This window comes from Camelus bactrianus, chromosome 23, assembly GCF_048773025.1.
Source record: "Camelus bactrianus isolate YW-2024 breed Bactrian camel chromosome 23, ASM4877302v1, whole genome shotgun sequence".
Classification (NCBI taxonomy): Eukaryota; Metazoa; Chordata; class Mammalia; order Artiodactyla; family Camelidae; genus Camelus; species Camelus bactrianus.
Window position 1 is genome coordinate 12,328,160 of NC_133561.1, and position 12,034 is coordinate 12,340,193.

A 12,034-nucleotide genomic window follows, 5' to 3' on the forward strand; every position below is an offset into this window, starting at 1 on the left:
GACTGCCTTTCGGCTGGTGTGAGCTTCTGCACAGGCGCCTCATCCCTGTGGTCTGTTTATGCACCTGGCTTTACCAAAATGCAGGAGAATTACACACAGAAATGGTGTTATTGACTTTGATTCCTCAACGTCTAACACAGCGCCTGGCATATTGTGGCTATGATACAATAAACATCTTTTGAGTAAATAAATAAATGCATATACAAAACAATTGTTTTTGTAAACTTAGCCTGAGGTACATTAAAAAAGCACTATAAAGTAAAATAATTCCCCAAAGCAATGGAGTTACTGACTGAATTGAAAGGAGAGGAACTCTGATGTGGGAACCTACGGCCTTAACACTGATGGTAAATACTGAGCTCGAAAGACATGCCTGAATTCGCTCTGACAGCTGGCCTTCTTCATCTTCAGTTTATTCATCTGCAAAAAAGCAAGCAATACTACCAGCCCCAGAGAGTCGTCACAGGCCCAGATGGCGCGGCAGATACACATCACATCACCTAGCTCTAGACCACACGGAGTCCACAGTAAGTCCTCAGGTCCCTTCCTCCTTTCAAAAAAGCAGAAGTAGCACCAAACCTTCACAGCTGCAGATGTTAAGAAGTGATCTTCTTGCTTCAAGGTAGAAAATGCTACTTTCACATGGAAAACCCTTTATCGGCAAGGCACACGGAAGGAAACGTTAAGCTATTGCACTCCCTAATGTGTAGGAGAAGGGAGAGACTAAAGCACACCAGGAATTCCATTTAAGCAGCACCGTTTGAGGAAAAATCTAGGTAAATGGGAAATTTGGCAATGAGCTCATTTACCTGATACAGTCCCCAATTAACTTAAGGACCTCACATATCTAGTAATAGATAGTGACTATCTGTATGAACTCAGTTAAATGCATGATTACAAAATCAACGTCACCTCATCTTGCAGAGTTTCAGGACTTAAAAACTAGATGAAAAGAAATCATTTGGGGGGTGCGGGTATAGCTTAGTGGTAGAGCATCGGCTTGGCACGCATGAGGTCTTGGGTTCAATCCCCAGTGTCTCCATTAAGAAGAAAAATACATACATACATACATACATACATACATACATACATACATACATAAATAAATAAAGTCAGTCCAATGTTTAAAAGAAGAAATTAGTTGGAGGAAGGGGTGGGCCAGGGAGGAGGAGGAAGTGGCGGGGTAGATAGAAGCTGAAAAGAATAAACTAATAAGAGGTAACACAAACCATGTACACATGCACCCTCCACCCTTAACCATGTATTTCACTTACAGATACCTTTGGCCAGAGTTAAGCCTACAGAAGGTGAGAAATGGGTCTTAATCGCACCTTACATTTGACTTGCTTTGTATGAGTAATCCCATAAAAGCTTATTTACTTTGCTATTTCCAACAGTCTTGAAGATAAGCGTATTCAAAATTGAAGAGACAATGGGAGCTTGCAGCTTCTGGAAAATTCCACTTGAGAGAATAGTTTTTACCTCTAATTTATATCAGGCTTGATGTGCTTAGCTTCCTCTCCACAGCTGCCGTGTGTCTGAGCTCCCCTGGGGATCGGGAGAAGATGATACAGCCAAGTACAATGAAATTAAATGTTTTCACTGGGAAAAACAGGTAAGGATAATGTTGGTTTCACTGATCTGGAACCTCAGTTGGCTATATCACTCTTCTTATAAGAGATTTATCCCTAGGTGGAAAATGAACACACCAATCAGAAAGTCAGGATCTGAGAAGACAGGATGACTCAGTGTTTCCTTGAGTAACACACTTGATCTTCAGGTCCTTTGTTACCTCGTATGTGAAAGATTTTCCTATTACTATATAGTCTCCCAGTTCCCCTCTGACTTGAAATATGATGATTCCAAATGGATTATTGGGAAAATAAAGAAATTTGTGTTCTATTAGGGTTTAGAATTTTTTTATATGAATGACCAAGTTGGCCAAAATAGTTTTTCAAGGACAAGGAACTGAGCAATCAATAATGAGACAAAGGTCAGAATGAGGTTAGTACAAAGTGTTTAACTGTCTTAAAGATCCTTTTGGAGTCTGTGTTGGGAGATTGTGATTTCTGCGATCGTGTCCACTTTTTTCTAGCATTTCTTGAAGAATCAATTGATACTAATTAGCCCCTTGTTGCTCAGGGATGGGTGGCCAAGTGGCACCACCCACTCTGTTTTTTCCTTGCTGAAGTATTGTGGGGGAGGGCAACCAGAAATGAGGGAAGGACTGTTATCCATTGTCACTGGCCTGTCAGTCCTGTGGTCCTACTGTCTCTGCCAGGAACCTTAGTCATTGCTCAAGGGGCTGGGACAGTGGTCCTTGCAGTGATGTGGGCAAATAGTCACACTCCTTTCTTGAGAACTTCCTTGTCTGGCTGATGTTCTTAAATCTTGGACGTGAAGAAGCATTTTTACTGAAAGAGTAGCTATATCTCAAAACCAGCACAAAGTAGAATGAAGACAGGTTGCAGTTTTATATAAATTGTCCTCTGGTAACGTCCAGGGAAAGCAGCCTTGGAAGCTTAGGTCTTGAAAATGAGTGACTAAAAGGGGAAGTTCCCAAGAGATGTGCCCCACTTTCCAGATGTCTCTCTCTCTCTCCCTCATCCTCCCCTCATTCTCCCAAAGACCCACAAAAACTTCTAGTCTTTACAACCCCTCCCCCTCCCGTTAGGAAATTGCTAAGGCATTTTCTCCTCTTGTGCTTTTTTGAATTCTGCCAACTGTAGCTCTTTGGCTTTTGCCTCAATACTACTGAAAACATTCTTTGGCCTGGACATTGCTTGACTCTTGATGGCAAGGGGAGGGTTCCGGTTCCCCAGGCAATGGTAATGCTGGGCCCTGTGATGCCAGCTCAGTCTTTTCACTGTGGACAGCTAAAGCTATTTCCTCCTAGTTACCCAAGGAGAAGCATGGACATTTGCCAAGATGAGCATCACATTTGTCTTGGTAGTCAGTATTCTAAGCTCATTTGAGAAAAGGATTGCATAAAATGACTTTGACCCTGTACCTTGCAAAAAAAAGAACCTTGACACTATTATGCTAATGAACATTTTGTCCTCATAGACTGGGATTTCTCAACAGTGGTAGTATTGACATTTGGGGCAAGAGAGTTCTTTGCTGTGAGGGGCTGTCCTGGGTATTATATGAAGTCCAGCACTCTACTTACTAGATGCCACTAACAGCCCCAGGTTCTGATAATCAGAATATCTCCAGACATTACCAAATTGCCCCCTTTGGGGCAAAAATCTCCTCCACTGAGAACTACTATCCTACATGTATCTTACAAGAATCGTCACAACAGCCTTATATAATGGCTTCCTCTTATCTGTTCCAGGTATCAGCATTAATTAGATTTTTTTGTTCCAAATTGCTCCACATCCCAAAAAAGCATGAGATCCTCCGTGTATTTAACAGAACTGATGTAAATACATCACACTTACAATGGGAAAAAGAAAAAAAAAGAAAAGAAAAACCTAAGATCTGATATTGAATTGGTTAAGCAAAGCCTATGACAGTGCCCTATTGTACAGTCTTTTTTCCTGAGGACTTCCAAAACTCCAGTTTAGTTTAGTCTGATGGTAAGTCAACATTTAATTGCTCAGCTGTTAACCATTCTCTTTTAAAGCTAGGGCTCCTCCAGAGAACTGAATTGCTCACAGAAAAGACCCAGGGGAGTATCTGTGGTCCCGTCAGTTCTGCCTCTGCCCTGACTCATTCTATCGGGTTCATGTGATCATCACTGGAAAGCCCAGGAGAGGCAAGTTTCTCTTGAAGATATAAAAACAGTTACTGAATCAGCTGTACAGTGTTCTATGAATGGATAAATACATATTCCTTTAAAAACATATCTAGTCATTTATATTTAAAAATTGGGAGAATGGCAAACTGGAATTCCCTCTGTCCTTTCCCAACTCTGTCAAATTCTAATATTAATTTATATGTGATCCACTTTCATTGTTTCTTGGAAAGTAAGAATTAAAAAAAAATTCAGCTTTCAAAATTCATGGAGTTAAATAGCCTTCAGGCTTCTAACAGAAGAAAATATTCATTACTTTTGGTTTGTGACAATCAGGGCGGGGAAGATGTTTGGGTTCTTTTTAAGGGAGGAAAGGCTGCTGGAAAAACGCTAGCAAGTGTTTCAAAGATTATGATCACACACATAAAATTAAGCATTCTTAGAAATGCATTATGGTGCTTTTTTCACTGTAGGGTAAATAAGGAACAGATTTTTCATTTTTCTTTTTTTTTTTTACTTTTATTGGGGACATTTTATAAATCACAGTACAGTGAGCTTCAACACATGAGTCGTGCTGGACACCTGCCACTACTCAGCTCCATAAAAGCACTAGCTTGCCTTTGAGTTCAGAGAACAGCTCTTGGCCTGTAAGAACATGTGGGGCTCGATGTTTTGGAAAAGCACAGTTCAAGTCCCTTTAGAAAGGTTCTTTCTGCAGCAGGAACAGGAACGTGCACTCACTTAAAAAGGATTCTGCAGTACCCACTGGCCAGAGGCACCGGCTTAGACCGTCAGGTCTCAGAAAGATCAAGGCGGGCCTAGAAAAATCCACAAGAGGCCTCGTGAAATCATTCAGTGGGTCTCAGGGGACCAGAATATGCTTTGTGTCTCTTTTCTGTTCTTTTTTTATGTGGGTTTTTTTCTTTTTTTTTTTTTTCGTGAAAACGAGTGTCTGGTAGGTTGCTGGATCCTGGTGTCCTGAAGTAGTGATGAGGGGAGGGGGACTGGAAAAGGCAGGGGCTGACGACATTTACAGATGAGCCAAACCAAATCTGGTTCCACGTAACAAATGCTGCCTGGGGAGCTCCGACAGTGATTTTTAAGGCTGAGTGTAGGGGTCAACAGGTGACCAGGCTTGTCTAACAGTCACATGTGGGGAAGCAATCTCAGAAACCAAGAACAAGCGGCGTTCACCTACCAGACAAGGGCCCCTTCACTGCACCGCTGTCCACCCACCCCCGGGGGGCTTGGACTCACCCACTTCCAATAATGGAACCCTCTGTTCCTTGGAGGGATGAGAGACAAAGGGAAAGGTGGGCAGAGGAGGGTGTGCACACCCACAGACACAAGTATATTTGTCTTCTGCAAGAATATGTCCTTTCTGACTCATTCAGGATGCCTTCAGATGAAGAGATATCTTATTCATTAAACATAATTACCTGAATGATTTTAATTGCAAATCATTAAGGAGAGATTGCTTTGTATTTTCTTAGAAAAGGAAGCACTTAAGAAATCAAGTTACTCCTTTCTCTGATCGTTTGGCTTTATGGATGTATTAGGAGTGTCTTGGGGGATGTCCTGAGATATGTAAAGTTGAATCACATTACCAACAAAATAAGATTTCTTTGGCTCACACTTATTCTCTGTTCTGAAATCAAAAGGCCACTGCCAAGTGCCCCAAGCCATGGTTTCTGAGAGCCCCATGTGCCTTAAGTCATTAACCCTTACTCCTAATCTAAACTCTGCTACCTGTTGAGTCAAATCTTGGCCTTTTACATCTGTCACTGTCCACTATCTTTAGTGTCAGATTACTTTGTGATTCCAAAGCCAAGTGATGACGGTGCCTCATGTGACCTTCTCAATGCCGTTCCTGCTGCCAGCTGACTCCTGTCTCATGAGTGCAGAGAATGTCAAAATTCAGCTGTCAGAGACCCTATGTGGTGAATCCTACTTTCCCTTTTAATACGCCACAAAGAGGTCTGTCTTGCATTTCCAATAACTCGTGAAGATTTGCGTGAAAGCAGTTCTTTTCATCTTGCTCAGCTTTCATTTTTGCCTAGGACCTCATGGAGCTTTGCCGAATAACAAAGAAAACCCCAGTCTCTGGGCTCAGCGATCACTGTGAACTCAGTCCCCCCTCCACTGAGGCCCCTTTCCTCTGGATAAATCTCCCTCAGAGAACTTCTAGGTTCCTCACACCCATAGACTCACGATAGGCTACCTCCCAGGCCTCCAAACAGATCAGGTGTCAGAATTTGGGCTCAAGCCTGGACCCCAACTCCATATGTATTAGTTGTACATTGAAGATATTTTAATTCATTCTATTTGCAAAGCAGAACCAAGCAAAGCAAGTATCATCTATATGCAAAATCTGTATAACTTACAATAAGATAACTGGACAAGCCAAGATTGATAATCATATAACATTCCAATTTTGTCTTTGTTTTGTTTTTGCTTTTAGTCAGTATTAATTAGGGTATAGGTTCTCAGTTAATCCATATTAACTGGTAACATAAAGTTTTGTTTCCAGTCAAATAACCTTCTAATTATTGTTGTCTTATTTTTAATTTAAAAAATTATTGCATATAGTTGATCTATAATATTTTATTAGTTTCAGGTATGCAACATAGTGATCCAATATTTTTATAGATTTTATTCCATTTAAAGTTATTATAATATAGTGGCTGTATTCCCGTGTTGTACAATATATCCCTGTAACTTATTTATTATATATATATGGTTTGTACTTCTGAATCCCCTACCCCTATCTTGCCCTTCCCTACTTCCCTCTCCCCTCTGGTAACTACTAGTTTGTCTTCTGTGTCTATGAGTCTGTTTCTGTTTTGTTATATTCACTTGTTTGTTTCATTTTTTGGAGTCCACATATAACTGATAACATACAGTATTGGTCTCTGTCTGACTTACTTCTCAAAGCATAATACCCTCCAGGTCCATCCATGTTGTTGCAAATGGCAAAATTCCATTCTTTTTAATGGTTGAGTAATATTCCATTATATATACATATCACATCTATTCATCTGTTGATGGACAGTTAGGTTGCTATCATATCTTGGGTATTGTAAATAACGCAGCTATGAACATTGGGGTGCAGATATCTTTTTGAATTAGTGTTTTTGTTTTCTTCAGATATTTGCCTAGGAGTGGAATTGATGGATCATATGGTAGTTCTAGTTTTAGTTTTTTGAGGAACCTCCATACTATTTTCCATAGTAGCCACACCAATTTACTTTCCCATCAACAGTATATTAAGGTTCTCTTTTCTCCACATCGTTGCCAACATTTGTTATTTGTAGACTCTTTGATGATAGCCATTCTGACAGGTGTGAGGTAATATCTTATTATGATTTTGATTTGCATTTTTCTGATGATTAATGATGTTGAGCATCTTATCACGTGCCTGTTGGCCATCTGTATATCTTGTTTGGAAAAACATCTATTCAGATCTTCTTCCCATTTTTTAATTGCTTTGTTTTTATTTTTTGATATTGAGTTGTATGAGCTGTTTATATATTTTGGATATTAACCCCTTACCAGTCGTATCTTTTGCATATTTTATTTCAGTAGATTGTCTTCATTTTGTTGATGGTTCCCTTTGCTGTGCAAAAGCTTTGAAGTTTAATTAGGTTCCATTTGTTTATTTTTGCTTTTGTTTCCTTTGCCTTAGGAGACAGATCCAAAATATACTGCTACAATTTATGTCAGTGAGTGTTCTGTCCATGTTTTCTTCTAGGAGTTTTATGGATCCAATCTTACATTTAGGTCTTTAATCCATTTTGAGTTTATTTTTGTATATGGTGTTAGAAAATGTTCTCATTTCATTCTTTTACATGGCACTGTCTCTGTTCTGTTCCATTGATCTATGTGTCTGTTTTTGTGCCAGTACCATAATGTTTTGATCACTATAGCTTTATAGCATAGTCTGAAGTCATGGAGTGTGATACCTCCAGCTTTGCTCTTTTTTCTCAAGATTGCTTTGGCTACTTGGAGTCTTTAGTGGTTCCATATGAATTTTAGGGTTATTTGTTCTAGTTCTGTGAAAAATGGATATTTTGATAAGGATAGCATTAAATCTGTAGATTGCTTTGAGTATTATGGACATTTTAGGAATATTCATTCTTCCAATCCACAAACATGGGATAGCTTTCCATTTCTTTGTATCATCTCAATTTCCTTTACCAATGTTTTATAATTTTCAAAGTATCTCCCACCTCCTTGGTTAAGTTTATTTTTTTTTATGGGATTTTAAACAAAACTGTTTTCTTGCTTTCTCTTCCTGATAGTTTCTTATTAGTGTATAGAAAAGCAACAGATTTATGTGTATTAATCTTGTATCCTGCAACTTTGCTGAATTCATTTATTCTAACAGTTTTTCTGGTGGACACTTCAGGATTTTCTATGTATGGTATCATGTTATCTGCAAATAGTGACAGTCTTACTTCTTCACTTCCACCAATTATTAATCATCAACTAGATGGTTTGAAATTTCTAGTTTAAGAAATGTATCTGCATTTCTTTCTTTTAAATTGGCTTGAGTCATCAAAGACCAAGTATTTCCAGAAGTTCATTTGTATTGTGGAATACTGTCTCATTATGTAGCTAGATGTATAGGTTTCAAGATCTATAGCAAATGTTGGACTATTTGGCATTCCATCATATAAAAGAAATTAATTCTGACTATCTATAGAGTATAAGCTAAATGAAATTTAAAATGAAGGCATTTCATCCTTCAGTAATGTCTAATTCAGTAACTTCTGAATCATCAATGAGTAAATCAGGTTTAACTGAGTTTTAGTGAATTTTTATTGTACTTTATTTCCTTAGAAATTGATAATTTATGTATATTATACACAGTAACTGGGTATTAAATGATCTATTTCAATAACATAGTCATAAGCCCATAAAAATCCAACATAGGCTCTTCTGTGTTCTTCTTATCCTATCTCAAACATGCTTTTGAACTGGAGTATGGACATGCTATGAATAGCAAGAGCTATTCACCTAACTCTTGCTTGCTGCTTAGAAGTCCACTTATGAAATTCAGACTGTCAGTAACATCAACCAGAGGTCCCTGGACAAGTAGAAAATGAAAATGCTTGGCTTCCAAGGTGGTTATGATACAACTGAAGCATCTGGAGATGTCAGTGACAGCTCTGATCTTTCTACTTCCTGGGAAGACAATGGTGACACACATATGCTATTCCCTACCACTCACCGACAACCTCGCAAAAAATCAAAACCTTTCCCAGTCTTGAGGAAATCTGAGAAGAGACTTAGAATTACAAGAGTCATCATAATTCTACGTTTATCACATTTGAGCCTGTTTTAAAAGCCAAAACTTGAGCTCATGGTTCATGTCAATAGTGCTATTCACATGAAGCAGTGTGGGAGGACCATCCTGGCCTTTGTGCTAATGGCTGTGGGCCCTGGAGAGATGGTGGTGGGAGAGACTGGAGACCTTTCCATACATTGCTGCTAAATAAAGTCAATATGCCAACAGAAGCCACTGGAATTAAATAGTTTTAAAGAAAAACAGCCAACATAACAAATATTTGCACTTCCACAGTGTCACTTTTAAGGAAACCTGCATGAATGTAGATAGGTAACATAACGACTGGTGACAGGGCCATCTGGGAGCTGTGTGGCAAATCCTGGCATCAAGCAACACTGTCTCTACTTCCTTGCCAGCATTCACTCCTGATGTTCTTGGAAATGTGTGTTTTGCTTAATGAAATATCTTGTCTATAGGGCTGTTCCATAAGATCAGATTGAAGGATTTTTCTGCTCTGGCTTAGAAGCCCCACAAGAGCAGGGACCTTGGTTTCTTTTCTATGTTGGTATGTCTCCAGCACTTATTAGAGTCTCTGGCACACAGTAGTGCTCAATAGATAGGATCAAATGGATAAAAGAATGAATTCTGTGGTATATTTTTCCTCTTTGAAGCATCTGCCACCCTTGTAGGGACTTGATTTTGCTCCCTCAGCATCCCTGTCACTGCACTTTTCTGGTTTTCTTCCCACCTCTTTGACTACAGTGTTTTGCTTTGTTTTGTTTTTTTCTTTCCCAGCTCCTCCCACCACCTTTTTCTTTATTCTTATGCTTACAAATCATATTTGTGTTCAAAAATTTTCAAATTATACAATAATAAGAACAAATTCCAGCCTGGCCTTCTGTCTCAGGACCTTGGTTCTCAGTCTAACTAATTTAAGCTATAAAAAAGCAGGAGGGGATTATTTATTGACTCATTAAATTGAAGACAACAGAAGTAGAGTTAGTTTAGAGTGCAGCTAGATTCCAGGAGCCTTGGAGTTGGCTGTATCCTACGACTGTGTGGTGACCCCTGGGAGCTTCAGAATCACACCCTCATAATTCCCCACCCAACCAGAGAGAGAAGCTACTTCCCTGCTTATTTTGAAACACAGGCAGCCTGAAATGAGAATGCACTGTTTGTTTTGGTATATGTTGCAGACTCTACCCAAGTTCCATGAAAATGGAATAATTCCCAACGGAAAGACATGGGCTAGAAGAGGGAAGTGATTATATCTTCAAAGCAAAATTCTGTAACACAGGGATTCTCTGGTAGCATCTTAAGAGATGCATGTCTTAAGTAGGCAATGTAGCTAAGGCCATGGCAATAGCTAACTTGGGATTGGTGGGGTGTATGCAGTGTAATGTCTGAAGGACTTTGGGGATGCCAGTAACATATATTTTTGATTTAGGTGCTGGTTTCAGGTGAAAATTCTTCAAAATCATACTTATGATTGCCTATTTCTATATGAAGTTTATACTTCAATTGAAAGTCTACTTAAAATTTTTAAAAAATGTTAACACATTTTAGGAGGTAAATCCTTCCTCGAATGTGATAGTTTTGTTTTGCTGCTTCTTCTTTTTTTTTTTTAATCAATGGAGATTTACCAGTTGGTGTAACCCTGACTTTTTCTTACGCTGACTCTGGAGCGAGGACTTACTTGATTGAGTTTGGAAGAGGGACTATTATACTGAAAGTTCCTTAAGGTTAGAAAGCATGTTTTATATATTTAGATATTCTCCCCAGCCCTAGGACTGTGCTTTACTCAATAAATATTAAGAAATTTATGAGTGAGTATATGAAGAAAATTAAGTCGAAGGTAGGATAATTGAAGCCAAAACCTCAGGACATTGTATCCCAGAAATCAAGGGTTTGCTAATAATGGTATATGGGCTAAATACAGCCCAATGGCTGTTTTTGTAATAAAGTTTACTGGAACACTCTATGCATATTTGTTTATAAATTGTCTATGGATGCTTTTGCTACAGCAGGAGAGGTGAGTAGTTAAGACAGAGACCATATGGTGTAAAGCCAAAAATATTTATTATTTAGCCCTTTATGGAAAATGTTTGTTGATCCCTGTTGTAAACCATAAGCTTGGACTCAGTCAGTGATTAATTGATTCATTCACTAGATCTTTGTTGAGAATGTAATACTGCAATAGGGAAGAATAAATCTGACTCCATATTAGATCTGTTCCTTTAGCTCTAACCCTGTGCTCTGTTTCCTGGGCTTAGTCATGCTGGTTCTGCACCTTTTGTAAAAGAATGTTGCCTATAGCCTGAAATATACAGGATAGCCCATTCTCCAGGCTCTGACTTTTAAGGGTATAACACTTTTCCATTGATACAGAGATAAAAAGTTGCAGAAGAGAATAACATTTGTCTAGCTGGATGTTTACAGGGACACCATGACCTGACCTACGTGGGCAGCTGCAAGAACAAAAGATTCTGACACAAAGACGCTTGCAACAACCAACCACACCCCCTCCCCTTTCCAGTATAAAAGGAGACTGAATTCTGACTTGGGTTAGGATAGTTCTCCAGGACATTAGTCTGCCATCTTCTCAGTCTGCTGGCTTTCTGAATAAAGTCATTGTACCTTGCCCTGACACCACATCTTCCTGGTTACTGGCCTGTTGTGTGGTGAGCAGAAGGAGTTTGGACTCTAACAATATTAGGCCAGACACCATGCTAAGTAATGAGGACTAGCGAATTAACAAGGATGAGATTTCCACCACTGTGAAATCTACAGACTAGTGGGTTACTTTAAGTGGAGCACTGTTTGAAAATGACTGCTGCTGTATCCTTACCCCAGTCCTCATGCACATGACTTAAAAATATCAAGGCTCCAAATAAATAACCCATCCCCAAAGTGAAGTTTTGCTTTGTAACTTTTTAGAATTTTGTTCTTGGGCCAAATACCTAAGATAGATTACCAGCACAATGGGCTTTTGTTCTTTACTTTTC

General features: G+C 39.1%; 1 long non-coding RNA gene across 2 annotated transcripts in view; it reads right to left on the reverse strand.

The window, feature by feature from the left end:
- Window positions 1-12,034, reverse strand: part of LOC123613998 (uncharacterized) — a 302,347-nt gene that overhangs the window by 95,675 nt on the left and 194,638 nt on the right. The window lies entirely within an intron of this gene.